At 40.8% G+C, this 20,564-nt stretch overlaps 2 long non-coding RNA genes across 4 annotated transcripts in view; one reads left to right on the forward strand and one right to left on the reverse strand.

Moving 5' to 3' along the window:
• Positions 1–20,092, reverse strand: part of LOC103478779 (uncharacterized) — a 60,743-nt gene extending 40,651 nt beyond the window's left edge. For both annotated transcript variants that reach the window (XR_001776691.1, XR_001776689.1), the window contains exon 1: positions 19,803–20,092. This is a non-coding gene — a long non-coding RNA (uncharacterized LOC103478779). The remainder of the gene's footprint in view (positions 1–19,802) is intronic.
• LOC103479054 (uncharacterized) lies at positions 5,700–18,841 on the forward strand. Of its 2 annotated transcripts, XR_535896.2 has the most exons (4): positions 5,700–6,436; positions 17,841–17,938; positions 18,017–18,344; positions 18,446–18,841. It is a non-coding gene; the product is annotated as an uncharacterized LOC103479054 (long non-coding RNA). The 2 variants fall into 2 exon arrangements; XR_535893.2 differs by having other exon boundaries at positions 17,841–18,344.
• Positions 20,093–20,564: the final 472 nt, after the last annotated feature.

Raw genomic sequence — 20,564 nt, forward strand, 5'->3', positions numbered from 1 at the left:
TTGTGTGAGGGYGTTTACATTTGTAAGACTAGAAAAAACACCGACGTGAACATGCCTTGTGTTTGTGACATTTCTGTACTGCTGGACGTCTCGTCTTCGCGTGCAGCATGTTTGGATCGGTCCGCACCTCGCTCGTGCATTTCAGTGCAGCTCTCTCTGTACAGTGGGTCGGGGGGCTCTTTGTGTTGAAGACGGCCTTACAGACACATGTTTTGAATTACCGGCCATATGTCACCAAGCAAAGCTTCAAAACACATTCTGCACATGTTACAGAAAAGGGGATTTGGCGGCAGCAGAGTCGAATTTCTGGAATTGCAGTCAACGTGAAAATGGTTGATCAAGGGTGGGGTGGGGGGAGGGGGAGGGGAACGGCCTTGTTTGTTTGATAAATCAGTTTTCTGCCCATGGCCACCATCTGCAGTCCATGTTTTTAAGAAATGTGGACGGTTTAATAGGAATAATTTTAGGATAGGAAGTTTAAATTTGTATCCCTAAATATGATTAGCATTTTTTTTATCATTGTTTTTTTAAATGAACATTAATAAAATCTGCCTCAAGGATGAATGAACGTTCATATTTCTGAGTGGAGTTTAGTCATTTCTAAACTTCTCTATTTATCCCCATAGTCTTAGAACTCGGCCTAAAACCTTTGAATATGGAAACAGTTCTAATAGAAATATKTACATTTCAATATAGAACAGCCATTTATTTATGTAGGTGTGATGGTGGTAAGTGTGCAGCATTTATCTTCCWAACAGAGAACAAGTTATTCAGGTTATTCAGCTGTGGATSACAAACCAGAAAYACCCACCGCATAGACCCTAGCAACATCACTAATCTGTAGAACCTGTTCATGAAATTCTCTGCAAGAGAGACGTTGGATTCTGATCTGAAAAATAAATAGAAGGGGAAAAAATGGTAGATACAAAAAAATATGACTTAATTTTCTTCTAAAAGAATACCAAACTTCAGCTTGTACCTCTCATTTCTAAGCTGCACACTGGAGTGTTTCTAACTTCCACCCTGTAAGGCGTTGCGTTCATTTTCAGAATAAAAGCGTAAGCTGAAGCGTAAAATATAATTTCTTTAAAGATGAAATACAACAAAATCAACRCTGAGATCAACGCTCTCTCTCTGTGTCTTCTTCTTTTTTATTGCAGYGTTTATTTCCTGTTAAAGAGTTACCAGCCGCTCAGTGGATATCCCTCCATGTGGGCGTGTTTGAGCTGTAATGCTGAAGTGCAATATTAACTCAAGTCTTACTATAACTACAGTTTTTTTTTTTTTGTTTGTTTTTTACCTGCAACACGTCCACCTTATTGTTTACAAGTCTGTAATCAGAGAGTACTGCGCTTTTTCTGGAAGGCAGTCCAGAAAACGTTGACAGCAGTTCGACTGGAATAAAAGTCAGTTCATGATGTGGTAAATATTCTTTTACTAAGATCCTCTAACTGCTACATCTGTTTGTTTGTCTTTTTTATCATTTTCTGGTAGTGAAATAATTGGGTTGCTCTTTTTGCTTCTTGCTCGTTCTAAGGTCTGCAGCTCTTAAATCTAGTTATGGTGACAGAAAATAGGCAGCAGATTGATGCGAATCATCAGTAAATTGTTGAATACATGCTCATTCTGTCATCTTTTCAAATGGCCTGAGTGTTCACATTTTTAATATTTGTTACCTTGCTTGTAAAGCTCCCATTTACCTATTCAGGTAAAACAATGGGGGCTGACCCAAATGCCTTATGGTTGGCAACCATAAGCTCAACACCTCTAAGATGTGTTATTTAATATAAGGAGAAAACTTTCTTTCCATTACATGTTTTGTGAATACATCATGTTCATAAACAATGCAGGTTTGTATCAGAAAGAACATTAAAACCGTAAACAGCTGCAGGTCTCTTAAATGGAAAGCAGTAATGGCCAGTCAGCAGTAATCGGTAACCTTTGACAACACTCGCAGATCTGCCGGTCATAAAAACCGTCTTCCTGCTTCTGTCCAAAAAGGTTAATATGAATCCACCTACATGCTTGTCTTCCAGTCTAAAGCAACCACTTCGGGTTTTCACCAACATGGCGAGCGCGAACTGAATGACTTTTGCCTCTCGCGCTACTTTTCCGTCTTAGTTTGGATTAGAAACAGGAATTTAAATTTTCACCCACACATTCAGATGTTTCTTCACGTCAGTCTGTCCTTGTTTCATCAGCTTGGTGATTTGCTTTATCCAGTGACGTGTGGTCAGGGGAGGCAGGTGATCCAGAGCCTCACCTGTCATCATGGAAAAATAATATATAATAATAAAATCATTTATAAAGATATTTTCACCCTGTGGTTTGTATTATAAATTACCTATTTTTCATTTAATTTAACCAAATTTGATGTTATTTTTCTTCAAAATCGCTGAATTTTCACATTTTTCCATTTAAATGCTCAGAAGCAAAGTCGGTGAGGCAGCAGTGAGCTGAGCCTCAACCTCTAGCTAACTGCACTAGCTGCCATTCTATGAGCGCATGCTCCTCCTGTCTGTACGTCGCCAGTTAAATGGTTAAAAACATTTAATGTATGAACTGATTTTCCATAATTTAGCTTATGTATTTAATGTACTGTGTTTTTATTGTCACCAACTGTGTGTGTAACGTGTTTTGTGTGCTRAGGAGCGATCAGAAACTGCAGAGAACAGATTCCAGGTGAGGCAGGCAGTTCTCGTGCCTCACCGCTGGGGGCGCTCATGAACCCAGACATTGTGACTCCACAACTGCAGAGTAAGAGACGGTAACAGCGATCTAGCCATACAGAAGCTGCGCCGATACAGAGAGCGAGAAAGACGTGGTTTTACGTTGTACTTAACGGTTTCTCCCTTTGCTGTTAAGCACAGCGCGAAATTAATATCTACATGTCAAAGTTTGATTGAGATAACCGAATTATTCAGCGGCGCGGCTAAGCATCACATGTTAAAGAATAGTCTTTTTGCCCTCCAGCATTATACGCATGCGCGAAATTCCATTATGTAAACAATAACATGTAGGGGGTCTAGATTTGTAAATCCGATTATAATTAAGTCGGTACCTCACCAGCTATGAACCTCACCGCACGTCACTGACTTTATCATATTTTAGTTTCCCTGAACCTTGATCAAAGTGTCTCTTGTGTTTGATGGCATGTAAAATTAAACCAATCACTTGGCAGCCAACCCTGACACGTGATTGGTTGTTGTGATGCAGTTCCCCTCCAAAACAGTTGGTGGCAGCAGTGGTATATGCTTACACTAGATATATTTTAAAAATATTGCCATATATTTATTCAGTTTAAGAAAAGACACTCTATTTTTAATTAATCCTTTGGAAAATACAGATGTTGTGCTCCGAAGTGACTCAGGCGATGATCAGTCGTTGACCACCCCAACATGAAAACTGGTTTCCAGGCGATAAAAATGTCTTTTCTCTCCCCTTAGAATTCATTTATATGTTGATCACTGAAACTGTCCTGATTGTTTACCATCTGCCAGACTTAAAAAGCATCTGCTGTGTTTGGCTAGTTCTGAACCTAAGCTGTAGGAGCCACCGGTTGATGGAAAAACTAAAAGAAGAAAACTGAGTCTAACCATCCAAGTGGATGCCACTGACAGGCTGACATCAATATTTGATAAAGACGAGAAGCAGCATGATATGTGGGGCTGCTGCATCTCCCTTTATGGTTACTGATTGCTCAGAGGGAGAACAAACACGGCCTTTGAGGATGAGGATCCCAGACCGATATGAGCGATGTTACACTCCAGGAGGCGCAGCAGCCAGCTGGATTAGCCGTAACAAGATGAGGTGTTGCGAGCTTCGCTGATGCCGAGTCTCACTGAAGGCAATGAGTCATAAGCCCCACGTGGTGGCCAAATAAAAGGCACCTGGGCCTTTGTTCACTCCACTCAAAAGTTTCAGTGAAACATGAAGTATTGCAACAGTTACAATAAAATAAAATTAAGCCTCGCCATATGGGTTTCATGAGATGCAGGGATCAAAAGTCCACACAGTTCCTCCAACAGCTCCTTCGGGGAAAATGTTAGTAAAAAAAAAAAGTTGGGAGAAACATGTTTCCATAGAGCTGGAAACAGAACCACACCTGTGTGTCCAGATGAATTTTTCTGAAATGATCTAAACAGCCAACTTACTGGAACCCTGTAAAAATGTGAGTTTTATTAATATTTTAAGAAAATAATTTAGGATCTTTTTTTTTGTCCTCCAAATAATCCATCTTTGTATCAAGAGTCTTGCAAACGTATCTGCATTTTGCTTAAACTTTTTCACATTTTTTTAACATCTTCGTTCTTCCGACCAACACAAAGTAGTATATGAGTATGAAGCAGAAGGAAAATCGATGCATGATATTTGTGGAGAGTTTTTTTTTCTTTACAAATAACATTTTAAAACATATGGCATGGAATTTATGTTCAGTCCCCGAGAGTCAATGCTTTATGGGACTACCTGCACTGCAGTTTGTTTTAGGAACGCCCAAACCAGATTTGATTGAAATGGAGAGCATATGATATAATACGGAAGTTCTCAGTTGACAAAAAAAAGCTGGACCACAGAGTTATCGATTTTCAGCTAGCCATCTCGCCAACTGCTAGGTCTTGTTGTGGTTTACACCAGCCAGTCATCAAAACAGTTTGTTGTCAATCAAATTGCTTTCTCGCAATACCTGGCTAAGTTGGGTTGTACCACCCCAGAAGTGGTCCCAAAAAACGGGGAAGGAACCGCAAAGAATCTGCTAATGGAGACGAATCTGTTTGAGGCTGACTGGAAATGAACCAGTTAAAGCTGGAGATAAAGCTCTAAGGGGCGATATTATGTATTTTCAAGACACGGTACCATTTTGTATCAAGTATATCAAGTAACTATGTTACCTATGAAAATGCTGTCAAGTCAAAATATAACTTAAAAGAAATTTGACTTCCTAATTTAAACGTCTTGAAATTGGGTCTCTGTCACTCTAAGAAAATATTACTCTTTCTGACACACTGCCTTCAGGAAGTCATCTCATTTCCTCTGTTGGCCCAGTTTTATTGCGTCAAATTGCAAGGGCAAATTTCCTATAAGTTATGTTTGATATACAGCCTAAAAACATTTCTATGACTTCTAATGGCAACCTATGTGCTTGACTGTGCTATAAAATGTTGCTATGTGCTTTAGAAATACACAATACTGCTCTTTTAGCATAATTTTGGTTTTGTTTTTATGATGGTCACTGCTGTTTCTTTGGCGCCCCTTCAGGGCATAGTGAGTTTCTCTACGAGCTAACAAAATGCACCGAGCCTCGCAGCTGCAACGTTTTGAGTAACTGCATAGCTTTTATTGCGTGCATTGATCAGTGTGGCTCTGATCTCAATTTTTATAATTTTTTTCAGTCTTGTTTTTGCAGAAAAAAACTTATGTACAGTTGGATGCATGCAGCTGGTCCGTGTCAAAGCATCTTTGAGGAATTGACACTTTCCAATAGAAGCCTCTCTGTCCACCCCCACCCAGCCTCTCTCTTTCTCTTTCTCTGTCTCTCATATTTCAAAATGTAGATGTCTCATGATTTGCGGCCCCCCAGCCCTTCTACCCGCTGATAAAGCAGCATAAAGCGGGGAGGAGCTCTCTGATCGTGGGGCTCCTCCTTCCCGTTCTCTCCCGTTTTCTTCCACTTGTCCCCCCTCCCACCCCGTCACCTCTCACACCCCCCTTCAAGCACTCGTCTCCACCTCCTCCTTCTCCTAGCAGCCTGGTGTGTCAAGAAGAGAGATGAAAAACCTGTAAGAAAAAAAAAAAAGAGGCGAGTAGGGATTGGGTTTTTTTTTTTTTTTTTTTTTCAGTTTCTTGGTATCAGAACAGGCGTCACGGCGGGTGCAGGGGGCAGCGCGCGGAGTACGGAAGGGAGGAGGCGACAGCGGAGCGTAAACACGACAAAAAACGGGCGAATAGAGCGGCGGACAGCGGTGACCCCCCACCACCACCGACACCATCACCTTCTCATCTCCATCCCGTTCGTTTTTTACGCTGTTTGACTCGGTGGCTCCGCTCGCGAGAGTAGCTTCTTGTTAGCTCCGGGTTTTTGCGGAATAAACATCGGAGGCAGAAATAAGGAGGCTGTGCACGAGCGCCAGCGACAGCAGCAGCAGCAGCGGAACGAACCGACAGGATTCCCAACGAGCACAGGACGCTTCCGCGGCGGATAAAACCCCGGAGAGGAGAGTCGGGAGAGGCAAAGAGGATTGTAGCTGCTGAGCAGGAGCGGAGCGGAGACCTCCCCCCACCCCTCCACCGACCCCCCGGTTCTTCCCTCCGAGTCTCCAGCATCACCAATGCGATGGCATAGCGGCTCCTGCAGCAATACCGAAAGGCTCGAGTCAGATCGGCGCTGCTCGTCTCCACCATGAGCCTCTGAAAAGACATCCGACACGGGCACAGATGGGTAAGAGGAGATGCTCTCCTTATGAGTGTTTCTTTTTTTAATAGGAGTATTCAGACTGGGTGGGGTGTGTGGATGTGGATCAGGACTGATTTTGGCGTGAAGACGTTAACACCGTTGGTCTGGAATTGAACAGGGTACATAACGTGTTTATGATGCTGATGGGAGTTGTACCAGTCAAATGTAGTGGAACCTGGGTAGAAGTAACCACAAGCTTTTAGAGCTCGTAGCGAGGTTTATGGCTCCCATTTAAAATCATCTGCTGGGTTTAGTTTTGTCCAGATGTAAAGCCGGTGAGAAACATAAGCAACTGCTATAAGACCTCCAGGCCAGCAGGAGGCCCTCGGGATGTCTCAGAAACTCCATAAATGGCATGTTCTATTTTTATGCTTAGAAAAAYAAGGYCATTAAGCAGTTCAAGATTGCTTCYTATAAAACAAAAATAAATTTACTGGTATAACATATTTTTAACTCCCTCCAGTGGTTTGTATGTTCTTAAACCAGAGGCTACAAAAAGGTATACCTTCTGAATGAACCAGTAAACTGGTTCATTCAGCGTTTGATGGCATGGAATAGTATTGCTGATATTAGTCAGTACTCTGGTTTTCCAGCTGACCAACTCGAATGGACTCATTCCTCTAGCTGCCATAAACAAACTTAGMAGCTAGAAAGGGTTAGCAGGCTAGCAGGTGACCCCCAAGAGCATTTCTCTTCTCTGTTAATAAAGRTGATAAGCTATGCAGCATTCTATACGTACTCGTAAATCAGATTTTCAGAATACAACAAGTACTCAGAATTTGGAATTCAACTTGGRAAAGTGGGAGAAAGACTGGCCTCAGAAACGTATAAAACACAGTGAAAGTAAAATCTTTTGAAGTAGCTGTGCACGATATATCAGCACATCGGTATCGGCTAACATATGATAAAGTCAGATCAATATTAACAGATATGTATTTCCCTGTTCTGGACGTGAAAGGGAAAAGATTGGTCATTTGGTATTTGTTTGGTCATGTGACAGTGATGAAGTGCAGGATTGTGGGTAGTCAAACTGAAGAAGAATTGTGAAGTCAGCGGTGTGGTCAGTTTTTTCAAAGTTTTGAAAAGGTAGTGATTATATATATATATATATGCACATTGACAGTAATATTATCTCATCCCAGTAGGGAGCGCCAAAAAGCATTGACTTATTGTAAAAAATATAGGTCTCCAAAAAAATTCATTTGTGATCCGATTTAGAAAAGAAAATAGCTTAGCTTTAAATTTGCTGTTACATTTTCCGGGAATTTTTAGTTTTTAGAATGATTTCGAAATATATTTGTATATTTATATACATTAAAAGCCACTGAAACATTTTCAAAAAGCCAAAATGTGTCTTGAAAATGACAGAGAAGTGCAAAAATACTTTTTTTTTTCTCCAGACATCTCACTGGAAATACACGGTAATAAAGCATATCTTTAAAAAAAAATATTTAAAGTGAGGATTTTGGAAGCACAGGCTGTGAGGTCAAAAGGTCACGGCCCTGTCTAAAATTGTCAGCTGACAATTTTACACTTCCAAATGTAAAACAKCTATAAAACTTAAATTGAGAACAACGCATCAAATATAGAAACAACAGTGTCTTAAATTCAATTCCAAGCGGTTCGGTGCATTATTACTGGAACAGCTGGGTTTGTAGTGCGCTTCCTGTTTCCYCACACAAACACAAAAAACARCGGCATTGATACAACACTCCTCATCTGTCTGTGCTCCATCCTCCTTCCCAGAGGAAAAACCAATGCCACACATCACCTCCCAAACGTTTGAAACTCTCTGCCCCTGGCGGTCGTCTCCCGAATGTGCCGGCTGCGAGCCAAGCTGGCAGATTCTATTTTCATCTTGCAGATAGTCAACTGAAACCAAAACTCAGGCCCGCTATACCGCCATCACGCTGAATCGCATTTCTAATTTCCTGTGAGAGCAGGCTCCGGCTCCCCGGCCGGCGCTAAGGGGGTCAGGTATTGATCTTGGGGGAAGCGCGCCTACATGTGAGATTGAACTCGCCGGCCTCCGATGGACAGTTGGGTGGAATCGTTGCTCTAATAAACAAGGAGGTGTGGGGAAGGCTGAAGGGAGTCGGACAGAAGACTTTCRCTGTGTAAGAACGACACTGGGCAAATCTTTCCGTGGAGCATGCATGTGTTTCACTTTTTGTTTCTCATGATAGTTACCACCAAGTATGGTTATTATTCAGCAGTAACTGTAAAACGGGCTGAGCTGTACGACAGCCTGAGCCGCAGTAAAACCTGACTGCCCCTGGGTGYAATTGTGTGCTCTGGGACTTSACTAATAAGCAGGTTCTTTGTGCTTTCAGGTTTTTAAACATTAAGGCATTAGTCAAAATGTATAATCAGTTCATACAAAAATGTCATTGTTCTGCTTGATATCTTTTTTATCAGTGTAACAGCAGCTGTGACTGTTACACTGACAACTAGTAGATAAAATAGCAAACTAAAGAGGAGTCTTTTCCAACACCAACCTGTTGACTCAGATTTAATGTAATTTCTTTGACTGATGTCGTAGCTTACAATCCACTTGAAAATAAAGGAATCAAGACGCACACAAAGTGTCCTATCAATTAATCRGACCGATTCATTTATCATTGGTGCAATCTCGCATCTAAGTTCATCTACCTTTGCAAAGCTCTATTTAGCGACTGTTCAGACAAAAAAAAATGGTATTGGGCCAAATTCAGAATTGGCATGTTGGGCTTTTTAAAGAACGGTGATCAGCCAGAAAACAGCAATTGGTTCACTCCTCATGCCATCTGTTGGTGTGTTTATTGATAGCAGATTAGTGGGAAAGTCATATTTGACGTGCTGTCGCAATAAACAATTAATTGTATGATAAATTGTAACGAGTGTGAGATAACAATAATTTCCAGTTGTGTGGTTTATCATTTTTGTCTTTTCTCTCTTTCTATCAAATACAGGACGGCAAAAGTCTTCAATCTGTTGCGTTTGTCTCAACTTTACAGAGACTTCATAATTCATTTTACTTGTTTCTATTTATTTATTTTGAATATTTAAAATRTCTTCCAGTTCCATCATTAGAACTTAAAGTTTATTAGCCTTTTACAATGTGTTCTTGCATTATTATGCCCTTACCAGTACATTACTTAAAAATAGTCTCAAAACAACAATATCATCGTTCATTACAATAACKTCTGGGACAATTCATCGTCCAGTAAAAWTTTTTATCGTGTCAGACCTTTACTAATAACCGATCAAGTAGAGATCTGCTGATTCTGAATGGATAAACTGACCTGAATGACAAAAGAAAAAAGTAAGTAGAAGATGCCAAACAATGAGCACAGCTGTAATCTTACCTCACAGACGCTGCGGAGAACTCTCTGATGGTCTTTTCTCTTCACGATGAAGAGAAATGCAGATGTGCAAAGACTGGGTGGAGAACCTTTTCACATGTGCAAAAGCACATGTAATAGGAAGAAATGAGTTGGATTTGTGGTTTTCAAGAAAACTGAAAGCAAATGACTGTGTAGGTCAGCTTGAAGACCGGAGTCATAAATAGACTGAAAGGAAGAATGTCATTTAGATATTGGAAGGACAAACAAACAAAAAACTCCAAAACCATGTAGACTCGGGAAACCCACCTGAGCCGCCTGGCTGAAGCTCACTTCCTGTGTCAGATTTGATCCAGAACAAACTCGATGGATTTCTCCCACACTCTCCCAGCTTCACTTTCAGTTTGACGTATCGGCATGACTTGTAAATACACTTGCGTGGTAAGGACCTTCAAGCGGAGACAATGGTCCATTAAGTAGACGAAAGGAAGATGCGGCTGCGCGAGGAAAGTACTTGAGAGAAAACCATGCTTCATATTACGGCTGCACAAATTAGGGAAGCCATCCATCTCCTTGCGTCTCCTGCTCTCGGTAACCATGCAACACTTTCTGCCTCCGTGTGCTTTAGCTTCTCGGCTGCGGACATCTAGAGCTGAGGAAATGTAATAGTCTGCTATTTATTGCAGCTCCAGCAGTCTTTTGTGCTATTGATATCACACATGATGCCATTCTAAACCAATCCAGATCGGTTCTATTTATCCCGTTTTATCAGAGAAATCAACTGTTTTTGTTGTTGTTTTCACAATTATTCTTGTCACTTTGATGGGAAAACTAATCATTTCAGCCCCCTAAAATGTCAAACAATTACTTAAAGGCAATGAAATGTAGACTGGCAGATCGTTTGTCCTCAATCACTTTTCCCATGACGGATAACAAAGCCGTAGGCACTGAAGTCGGGGAAATGATCTGTGTCATAGTGTCTCAAAAGGTGAAGACCTGCCACTTAATTAGACAACCTGCACTTCACAAAATGTCAGAACGTTTCGCTTTAGGACTAAATGTGAAAAGGATTCGTAAAAACGATTATTGAGTCCAGAAATTGGGCCGTATCTCATCAGCCATCAGCCATATGAATCTTAGTTTGTGTCAGTAATGTCACGCCTTTCCCACTCCATCATCCTCTGTCCTTTTCATGCTCTCACACAGCTCTTGCATTATGTTGGGCCTTCTTTTCAGGGCCCGTGACTCAGGTTGCATTCTGACCCAAATGGCTTTTCTGGCACATGGAGGAGTTGTCTGGGAGATATTTCCAGAGGTGATTAGCTTCCTGTTATGCCAACCTTCGCTGTAAACCCTAAAAGTCAAAGGGTCTTCTCACTTCACCCAATTCTTTAAAACAGGCTAAAAAAATTGAATAATTTCCCAAGTTGCGTGTTGCGTTTGCGTGAAGATCTCCAGGAAACGACATCTGATATCCTGTAGTGTGCAAACGGCAGTGAATGAAGGCAAAGTGCAGGAGAGTCTGTTTTCCTTCGTCAAAGGAAATCTCCACAATCTTGTCAAGGGAGATACCTGGGAAGTAGTGCTTTTTGTTCTGAAGCGTTGGCACACGGCAAATGGGACACAGTGGACGTAAACAATCCAAATACAAAAAAGGTTTGGCCCTGTATCGATATCCATTATTAAAATTGTTATAACTGATATATATGTATAGATTCACGAGCTCCTTATAATTTATTATGCAGTTGATCTATTGCGTATTGTGAAAAGTTTCAACCGATATTGATGTTAATGCAGAAATATCATGGATTTCTGTAAATTGGCACCATAAAAGGGATGATTTCAGTTTGTAAACTAATATGTGTGACAACTGTCATTTTGTATTGTCATAAGTGTTAGCTTAGCTCAATATATATGAAGTGAAATATAAAAGTCAGAGGAAACATGAACGTATTTCACAGAAACTGATGCATATCATTGGTTTTCTGAGGCTTTTTGATCATTTGACACTTTAAAGTTGAAACTCCACCACTGATCTTAACAGTTCGTTCGCCCCACCGTCGTTTGAAGTTATGAGACACAGTAGTGAGCTCATAATATGGACACTACCCCATCAGTTTTACTTTGAAACCAGATGGCACCAAGGTTAATACAATTAACTAGAACAGATTTGACTTTTAATGCTTCTCATGACTGTGAAATATTGAAGCTTTTTTTTTCTTTCTGTTGAGCAAAACACATTGGCAGTTTTCAGTGACAGGCAGTGGGTTGAAATAGGGCTCTTCCTGTGAATCATATTCTGACAGAAAGTTGGCCCTGTGGGTTTTGAGGGTTCAAACGGCACTCACAACCAACTTCTTGCAGGTCGCTGAAGTTGAACGATTTCTTTCTCTGTGTGTTACTGTAGGTAATATATCTGGTTTTTGAAATAAACTCTGCCTGCATGTAATAGTATTTTCTTTTAGCTTTGCATCGTCTCTGTCTACATGCTAATACTTGCTGGGTGGCAAAATATTGATCAAGGATATATATATATACTATATGTATTCTATCTAAAGTCGTTCAATTTAATTTAATCCGTAGATCAAACATTTCTTTAACCTTTAAAATGATCTAATCATATGGGTCGTTTTTGTAATTGCAAAACGCTACACCTCCCAGATAAAGCTTTACTTGTAAATGAGATGCTAGGCTAGTGTCAGCTAGCTTAATTTTTTTTCTGTTTTGATATAACTTGCTGATAATTTGGTTAACATTCTCTAGAAGTTCCAGTTAATTATCTGGGTGTAAAACCTAGAATAAGGATAATCTCCTGCTTCATCACTGTAATTATTGACCTCCAAGTCACGTCTGCACCTGCACAGTTAACAAGTCACCCCACTGTTGACAACTTAGCAACTTTGGGGCTATATGAAGCAATTTCTCTGTCAAAAAAGCAACAACAAAAAAACTCTTGTATAAAATTAGAATTGGCAGGTCAGGTGTTTCAAAGATCGTTGATTGGCTGCTGGTAATTATTAATGACTTGTATCATTAATAAGGTTGATTCCTGGAGGACTGGTCCAGGTTGTACAAGTGTTCAGAGGGACAAAGAATATTTCTTACTGATAAAACAGCATGTGTTACTACAAACAGCAATTATAAGAGATAGCTCAGTGAAGATTAGGGGGAAAAAAGAACCGTTTTGCAGCAAGGGGAAAACACTTAGATAATCAGCGTTTGAGGATTTCGGGTCAATAGTTCTTGTTTTTCCGCTGTGCTGCGTTTTGTTGGTGTTTTTCCGAATCTTCCGGCAGAACAAATCTCTGTGCAAATCATTGCCACCATGTTGAGTAATCTCTCTCTGTCTCGCTGTTCAGAAGGGGTCGTCTGAGGCTTCAGGATGTTCCTAACAGGTTACGTTCAGTTGAGCAGAGACTGCAGCTGTTGCTTGCTTAGGGAATTAGACTGTGCTCAACCTCTGATCTGGCATCCCTGGACACACATCTACAGAGGCACGCACACACACACACACACACACACACACACACACACACACACACACACACACACACACACACACACACACACACACACACACACACACTGCTATTCTCCTTCCTAACACTCCTCCTTGTGAGAAACTGACAAGCACACGTCTCTCTTGGCATAACGTTCCCATTTCACTTTACTTGGGTTCCTTACTTCCTCTGCCTACGCTTTGCATAAATGCATGTTGAGCCTCCGCTGTATACATGCATTACAACTTTCCCTTCCCACACATTATGCGTTTCCCGTGTCGTGTTCGAAAACAGAACCAGGACGTACGAGGAGAATCTTTAAAAGGTACGGAACAGATTTGAGCGTTGAGAGCACCTCATTAAGTCGGTCGGAGAGCGCCAAAGGTTTCACGCGTGAACGCTGCACAGTTTTCCAGTCGCTTACCTGCTGTCAGCCAACAAGCCGTGCAGATAAAAATATCACATTAAAAGCCAGCGCTATTGTGTTCTGCTGTCATTGTGAAGGCCCACTTCCACCCGAGGCTGATTGAGCTCGGTTCCGGGAGAAGGCATGTCAACCGAGCGAGCGGCGTGGTACACAGCAGAACAGGTGTCACATGGGATATGCTTTAGATATTTACAGCTGTTGTCGTTTGACAGCAATTACACAAAACTATGAGTGAGATATCTCTGGAAAAATAAAGGATAAATGCGTGTGCATTACTCACCTAAAATCTCGATTCTGACAAATGTTCACACGTGCGGATTTGCTCACGAAGTCGGCCAAACATCGACAGTGATTTTCATGGGCATTAGTGGAAAATAAAACTCATTGTCAGTTCAAACCCAAGGCCATTGAACCGTCTGATCCTCATCTTAAATTTTCTCAGCTTTTACTGTCAGACTGATGTGGCACCGAGCTAGCTCTGTGAAATCAGTTCTTTAATAGGGAAAAAAAACAAAAACAAAGTGTGATCATTTTAAAGTACCATTCCCAGCCAAACAAACAAATAAACCAGTTCTTAAATTAGATTTTAGAGACTACAAGCAAAAAAAACACAAAAAAAAAAAACAGCAGGCCCTCCCTTGAAACATCACTGGGTTTTCTGCCGGTGTCACCATAACAAACCGTGACAGGTTTGTTTGAACGAGGATACCATTCCCACCCACAAACGCTTTGCGAGCGGGGGCTTTTGAGAGCCTGTTCTGGTGATTAATAAATATGGCTTTCCAGGGTGGCAGGTAAAACTGAGGCTTATCTGCACGGGGATGAAGAACACTCGTCGCAGTGCTGCTGTCTAAACACGGCGATACGGAGCTGCTTTGCAACGTTTTTTTTTTTTCATGTTCTACCTCATTTTTGTCCATTTCTGCTTCTTACTATTTTTAAGAATGTTTCTTTTTTTTCCTTATTCTTCCCACTGAGAGTGTTTGACTTTCCTTCCCTCCTCCCTGCTTTAGCACTCTCTTCAACAACACAGAGACAAACCATGTCTTATGCCGTGGTCTCGCTGCCAAACTGTCTTAAACGAGTGACCGGGTCGAAACAGAAGCTGTCTGTCCTTTAGGATCTGCTTCTCCCTTTTCCTTTTCTGGCCCCTCCTCGGTGTCTAGTTGCAGTCACGGAGACAGTGGGACACCTTGGGAGACCCACGGGCGAGTGGAAATGCTTCTGACCTGTGCCTGACCCAGAGTGCATGCGTGTGTGTATGTTCGTAGAGGCTGTGATGCCAGAATGTATCTCTGCTGTAGAATTTATAGGAGGTGCCTGGTGCCAGTTGGAAATGCAGCACGGCAGGGTCACGGATGAAAATGCGGCTCTGTCGTGGGGGTGACGCAGATGGGTTTGTGTGTGTGTGCGTGTGCGTGTGTGTGTGTGTGTGCGTGCCCGTCTGCGTATGTGTTCCAAAAATAAAAGGCTTAATAAAAAACTTTGGAATTATTTTTTTTCCAGTGTGCAGAACAGAAGTCTATGTGCTGTCCTTATCTGCGACTGCTAAAGCGTATTTGTGAGATTACTAGAATTGAATTATCTGAGTGAGGATGAATGTGCAGATATTACCCTGTAATCTCTTCATTTGAAGTCTTTTTGTCTTATCAAAGTGCTAGAGGTAGTCCCATGTATCCATTAGATGACAAATTAGGAAGCCATTTTTTAAAAAGCAGCCACCTGCTTTGCTTAAAGGGGCACTGTTATGTAAAATTTACCTTTTTTAGCTGTACATCATATTATAATGATATTCTTTAATCAAAAACATCGCTGGAGCATTGCTTTGATTCTTTCATGCATGTTTTAGGAAATCCTTTAACCTTCCATGGCAACTATTCAGCTGTTCAAAACGCTGGTTAAACCTAGCTCTGCCTTCAAGACGAAGCTCCTCCTCTGATCCTCACAGAACTCCCCTCCCCGCAAATCCCTCACTCAGCTCCTTCAGACTAGCCAGYAGCAATTGGCAAACACCTGATGGAACTGAGCATCTGCTGAGCTCATTATAGGAGATACTTCTTGGTACAGCAAGAAGTAGCTGCACCGAGGAGGTTTAATAGAGGAGTGATGTGATAACTTCCTGAAGCGGAGGTTCAGAAAGAGCAGACATTTCTTAAAGAGACAGAGGCCCAATTCAAAGGCGTTAAAGTAAAAAGTCAAATTTCTTTTCATTTATTTGATATATATAGCATTTTTATGACAAGTGAAGTTAAACATAGCTACTTAACTGTGCTATAAAATGACACCATGTGTTTGGGAAACACAAAGTACTGCCCCTTTAAGCTCACTAAGCCGCTGACAGAGGAGGCGCGTTTGTGAGCAGCAGAGTTTCTGTCTGCTTGCGTTCGATGGTAAAAGTACGAAGCGTCACAGATTTAACACTCATGTTGTAATCCAGCAGGAAGACTGGATTACGAAGAAACTTTCTGACAGATATAGCTTAGTAAGCAACAATTTTCAACCGGCAGGTAGCTCAGATGTTATCTCCTCTGAGGAATCCCTCTCCCATGGCGGTTGTGTGCGAAGGGAGCAGATGTGTAAACATAAATGTCTGCACTGCCTAATCTCTAAAGGCACAGACAGATAAATCTTCTTCCCAAATTTAAGCCCACTGGTTCATAAAACTGTGTCGTAATGTCAAACACGTCAGCTTATGTTTGGCTCTTAATGATTCTGATAAGTTATTTAAGAAGCTATTACTGAGTGTGTTTAGCCATGTGTAGTAGGAAGTGTGTGTGACTAAAAATATAAGGGCCTGTCCAGCTACTTGTTAAAGAACCGCCACAACTAAAAAAAATTAAATTAATACAAATTCCTTTTAAAGCTGTTAATTTTTTTTAAATGCAGGAGCTTCTGTACGTTCTGAAACTCTCCTGTGATGGAATTTGAAAGATTTCTCTCTCTATTTAGCGCTTAGCTCTTGAGAAACGATTGCTTCCTGGAGGCGTGGGCTCTGTTGGAAGTTTTAAAATTTACCCAGTCGCTAACATTTGGCTGCGACATACGCAGTGCTTCAGTGCTTCGCTATGAAAGCTGTAAACAACCATTCTTCACTGCGAAGAAAGAAGTGGTAAGCCAAACCAAATGGCTGCTAACGTTGATTCAGTATTTGGAAGCGTGGCCGCAGCGGATCGGCCGACTTTGTTCACTTCCTCCGCTGCCATACTAAGACATTATTGCAATACTATTTCCAGTCAGAAGAAACACTTTGATAAAATTTAGAATATTTTGAACCTCAATCGGCCACAAGTATGAATAAGTTTGGACTTATGTCTAAGTAACATTAAATGAGAAATTCACCAGGCTAGCAGCTTAAACAGCGTTTTTAGGAGTGTTAGCAGCAATCATTGCTACCATCGTTCTCTCTGTGTACCATCTTCAGATTATAGATTACTACGTTGAGATTTGCAAAAAGTCAAGTCCATCATCATCCCTGTCAGAGATGAGCTCAAAAACTTCCAGTTGTTGAAACAGTCAGAGGGACGTGACATTTGGGTGATGCTTCAGTCATTATTTTGATCAATTATTTCATTTAGAAGATAAATGGTTCCAAACTTAGACCAAACTTACAATTTCTTTTATTAGTTTTAGTTTCAATAGTTACTCCTCTCCTTTCTCATTAACTTTTTCTGTCAGTTCTGAATCAATTCTGAACGCTTACGATGCTCTGGTTAGCATGATGCTAATGATGCTCAGGATAAATGTCGCTAAGATTTCTTTTTTTAATTGTTGATGATGATGATGCTGTTTCTTCTTCTGTGATCGTTGTTAATGTTTTGGTATACATATCATAATAACTGCTGGGTGACCTGGCCATGTCGTGTTGGACAAGGAGAAGCTAAAAAGCATTTTTAAGCTTTAATGTTACGCCGAAATCCCCAATATGCATACCACAGCTACTTTCGATGAGTGTCTACAATATTCAAGCTAAGTAAGGGCTTTTCAAGAGGAGTTACTGTCCCAAATGGAAGTTACAAACGTATGAGTCATTGTTGCTTAGCAGAATTTGAGTTTTGCAACTCCGCTTTAAGCTATAAAAAAATGTTCTTATCCAACTAAGAATGCATGTAGCAATCATTTTTTGTATCATCTGCTTCCAGTGCTGTATCAATGTTAGTGAAAGAGATAGAAGAGCAAACGAAAGAAACGGAGCAATTGTAGTAAATCCCCCGGAGGCCAAGGCAAACGCTCAGATAAGGTGAAGTTAGGAGGACAAGAATATGAGTCAGTCTGAGCAACAAAGCGGCACATTCATCGTTTACCCTTGTTGACGCAGGTTTGAGGCATTCATTTTTCATCTTCTGCTGTGTGAGACGTAGACGTCAGAGAGTAGGCTGCCATTGACCGTTTTGCAAAGGGAAAGTAGAAATAGACAGGAAAGGAAGAGAAGCTGCATGTTTGAGGGTTGGGCTCACGTATGGAGAAATAATGACTGAGCGGAAGGATTACCTTGCAGTACAGAATATCACCTGGGAAAGTAGCCCAGTGCTTATGGAGCAAATAAAAACAAGCATACCCTCAACCCTCAAAAGAAAAAGAAAAACCGCCGCAGCTTTTCCAGAAAGACACGGCCACTTGACCGCACAGTACCGCGCTCTGAAATGGTACGTATGTGTTTACGTGCTTTGTTTGTCTGCTCGCTATGCCGTGTCTCCCTGGAATTCCTCCCACTTGATTACACTGTTTATTCTTCGCATATCCCCAGACTCCTGCCCACCAGCAGGCCACAGCCAGGAGGAAACCCTCAACGGCTTTTCCGTGCTTTGCATTCCTCTGCTGACGGTACGCACATGCAGGGACTAGAGCCACAGAGCTGCTTCTGGACTTTGACATACGGATGTCACACTGCAGTATTTGAGACGTATGTTGTGTCCAAACTTTTTGTCACGTGGGCCAATATTGTTGAGTCAAAAGTAGTGATGGGCCAAAATAAAAAAAAAACCCAACCTCAAATTAGGCAAATGAAGTAGCCCCCATTTTTGAATTTTTTTTTTCTGAAATAGTTCCAAAGCTTGTAGTTAGCTTGTAGTTCCAAAGCTTAAAAGGAATTTTTATGATGATGTGTTAGAGCCGTTGTAGATAATAAAAAATAAAAAAGTACATTTCCACCAAAAAAACTTAGTAATTGATATTCATCTCAGAAATTTTCTAGTAAAATGACAAAAATTTTCAAGTTTTAAAGCCCAGAACTGTCCAAGCTTTTTGTAAAAGATTTCTGAGATTAATCTAAAAAATTTCAACTTTTTTTTTTACTTCTCCTTGTTTTTCCAATACGCTGTTGTAGGAAAAACAACTAGTTTTCTGTTTCCTTTGGGCTCGATTTAGCAAATCTATTTTCAGTAATAAGAATTTGGGTCACTTTCTTTCAAAACATTTGCTAGATTTAGCCAAATTTAATAAATTAAATAAAAGTTGATTTGTGTGAATCAAAATTGCCTTTTCATTAAAAGTCTCTAAATAAACATGATTTCACATTTTCTTAAAACTCTGTTATAAAAAGAGAAACACTGGCCAAATTTGGATAATTTTTTAATTGTATTTGGGGGGCCACACAAACTCAGTCCAAGGGCCACTAATGACCCCCGGGCCGCACTGTGGACACCCCTGCATTAAAAGTTAACTGACGAAAATATGAGGCAGTGATGTAGATTCACGACTTGCAGAAGCACTAGTGCCTCAAGGATCTTGTGGCTTGACATGCTGCACTAACTAAAGGTTATACAGGGTTTCCCCCAGAAAACCTGCTAAGCCTGGTGGTAGGGGCGCTACGGCAGCCCACCTGAGCTTTTTGCTGAAAAATGATCCAAAAATTTGGAGGTGCAAGAGCCACCTGCTTTGCTTAAAGCGGTAGTATTGGCTTAATTTGTCACTGTTACTCAATAAACAACTCTTAGCCTGGTGGGGGGCAAATAAAGCCTGGTGACCCACCAGACTTAAAATACATTAGGAGAAACCCTGATTATTTTCTAAGCCTGTCCCACAAGACTATCAAACTGCTGTCACCGTGGGACCTAAAGATTCTTTAAAACAAAGGTGTAAAAACAAAATGTATCGCCTCTTACCTAAAGATGGATGTGTTGTCCCTCCTCAGCTGCTGCTACAGAAAAAACAATTCCTTCTGAAAGAGTTGGAATTATAGGACTACAATGTTAGCCTGTCCACACCTACAGCAAAAGACAAACAAGCCGTTGGTCTGTTGCCTGATCAATCATCTAAAGAAACACCTTTCCTGGTGGTAAAAGGGCAGCTACTAAGGACTCTGCTCTGCTACAGCAGTAGCATTATTGTCAGGAGGAAAAGTAGCTTATTGACAAGCATCTAAATGGATACATCTGCTGTAAGGAAATTGAGAGAGCCCACACATAGATCTTTAAAACATAACAAAGTTTGAATTTACTGTATCAGTGATGTTTCTTTTTTACACTCTTATCACTGTTATCTTGTAGCTAGTTATTATTTTTCATTTTCTGTTTTATTTTAGCTTAAAATACTCAACAGATTACAACATGCGGCCATGAATAAATGCTGGGTTTGGTTTAGTATTTTTTGGTCTAGAGACGGCAGTAAAATGAAACCGCATAGACTGAATCAGAATGTAAACCATACCGCAGTAGAAAGTAATGGATTTGCTTGTTAGATTTATAAAAATATCTTGGGGATCTGACTTGATATATTCGCACAATGTCAAGTGCTTCACGTCTTTCTCCTCTGCAACACTGACACACTTCAGAGAGATGAGCTGCACTTCAAACATCCTGGACCTTCACTCAAGGCCTCCACATTAACATATTTTTAAAAACAGGACAAAGAAAAGACTGAGATAT

Source organism: Poecilia reticulata, linkage group LG1 (genome assembly GCF_000633615.1).
Source record: "Poecilia reticulata strain Guanapo linkage group LG1, Guppy_female_1.0+MT, whole genome shotgun sequence".
In the NCBI taxonomy this organism is placed as follows: domain Eukaryota; kingdom Metazoa; phylum Chordata; class Actinopteri; order Cyprinodontiformes; family Poeciliidae; genus Poecilia; species Poecilia reticulata.